We start from the raw sequence: 2325 nt of genomic DNA, 5'->3' as shown, positions 1-2325 counted from the left end.
AGTAGGGAGAGAACGTGAGAGGGAGATGGGGGGGGGGGCTTGGTGACAATGGGTTTGGGGGGGGGTTAGTAAATAGCAAATGGATGGAAACGTGGGAGGGGCTATCTTTGGATCGCATGGCCACCTGTTGGATACCATGGCTACAAAGGGAGGGTGAGAGAGAGAGAGAGAGAGAGAGAGGATTCCATTCCCATATTAAGTTTTGTAGGGGACCCTGACCACGGCTAAAAATACTGACACAAACGGTGTGAGCAAGATGGCCACCATGGAATTCTGAGGGTCGATGAGCTTGGTTTGATGGAGGTGTACTGTAGCCTGCAAGTTCAAAGAGAGAGAGAGAGACAAAGAGAGACAGAGAGAGAGAGAGAATGGGGCATATTGAGAATGGGGCATAATGTCATAGGCACAGAGTATAGGGCATGACGCACATTGGTGATTATGTTGAACTTGGTAGTTGTCTACCAGTGCCTAGCTGGGTGGCAGACAGAGAGAAACAGACAGAGAAAGGCATATTCAGGGTGGCATAGAGTATAAACGGCATGAGACACATAGATGTCGAACTAGGTCGGCCCGACTGTAGTCTGCCAGTGCGGTGCATAGCTGAGTGCCTAGACAGACAAACAGACAGGATGGCACAGATTCTTTGGCACAGCGTAAAGGCCTTGAAATACTGTACATTCAGAGTCATGGTGAAGACTCCTGGCTTCCCCTGTTACCAGTCCACCTGGTTGTGCTGCTGATCCAGTTTCTTCAATTCTGCCTATTGAACCCTGACCTGTTCACCGGACGTGCTACCTTTTCCCCGGACTCGCTGTTTCGTCTCTCTCTCTCTCTCTCTTGACCTTTGAATGCTTGGCTGTGAAAAGCCAACTGACATTTACTCCTGGGGTGCTGACTCTATAACTCAATAAACACTTTGATTATTGTTTGACCCTGCTGGTCATCTATGAGCATTTTAACATCTTAAGGAACCCCAAAAAGGGTTCTACCTGGAACCAAAAAGGGTTATCCTATGGGGACAGATGAAGAACCCTTTCAGAACCCCCCTTTTTTCTAAGAGTGTAGGTTCCAATGATGGACAAGAAGAACAGCAATCTTCAATGCTTTACTGGGCATTTTGTGACTGTTATTACATTTCCTATAGAAAATTAAGAAACGCAAGTAAAATACAAAACTAGAAAGGCATAAGCCTCCGTCTATATGGATAGTCTTCCAATGCAATGCTATCGTACCCAGAACCCTGCTCCTTTCACTCTCTGTTCCGAACGTGCTAGACGGCCAGTTCTTATAGTCTTTAGCCGTACCCTTATCCTACTTCTCTTCTGTTCCTCTGGTGATGTAGAGGTTAATCCAGGACCTGCAGTGCCTAGCTCCACTCCTACTCCCCAGGTTCTCTCATTTGTTGACTTCTGTAACCGTAAAAGCCTTGGTTTCATGCATGTTAACATTAGAAGCCTACTCCCTAAGTCTGCTTTATTCAATGCTTTAGCACATTCTACCAACCCGGATGTCTTAGCCCAGTCTGAATACTGGCTTAGGAAAACCACAAAAAACACTGACATTTCCATTCCTAACATATTCCGCCAAGATAGAACTGCCAAAGGGGACAGTATTGCAATCAACTGCAGAGATAGCCTGCAGAGTTCTGTCTTACTATCCGGGTCTGTACCAAAACAATTCAAGCTTCTACTTCTAAAAATGCACCTTTCCAGAGACAAGTCTCTCACCGTTGCCTCTTGCTATAGACCACCCTCTGCGCCCAACTGTGCTTTGGACAACATATGTGAATTGATTTCCCCCCATCTATATTCTGAGCTCGTGCTGCTAGGTGACCTAAACTGGGACATGCTTAACACCCCGTCCCTCCTACAATCTAACCTTGATGCCCTCAATCTCACACAAATGATCAAGGAACCTAACAGGTACAACCACAAATCCGTAAACACGGGCACCCTCATAGATATCATCCTAACTAACTCACCCTCCAAATACACCTCTGCTGTTTTCAACCAAGATCTCAGCGATCACTGCCTCATTTCCTGCATCGGGAATGGGTCAGCGGTCAAATGACCACCCCTCATCACTGTCAAACGATCCCTAAAACACTTCAGCGAACAAGCCTTTTTAATCGACCGGGCTGGGGTATTCTGGAATGACATTGACCTCATCCTGTCAGTAGAGGATGCCTGGTTATTCTTTGAAAGTGCCTTCCTCACCATCTTAAATAAGCATGCTCCATTCAAAAAAATTAGAACCAGGAATAGATATAGCCTTTGGTTCACTCCAGACCTATTTGCCCTTGACCAGCACAAAAACATCCTGTGG

This window comes from Oncorhynchus masou, chromosome 27 (assembly GCF_036934945.1).
Source record: "Oncorhynchus masou masou isolate Uvic2021 chromosome 27, UVic_Omas_1.1, whole genome shotgun sequence".
NCBI lineage: Eukaryota > Metazoa > Chordata > Actinopteri > Salmoniformes > Salmonidae > Oncorhynchus > Oncorhynchus masou.
The sequence above is the reverse complement of the archived record's forward strand: the minus strand, read 5'-3'. Positions refer to the sequence as shown.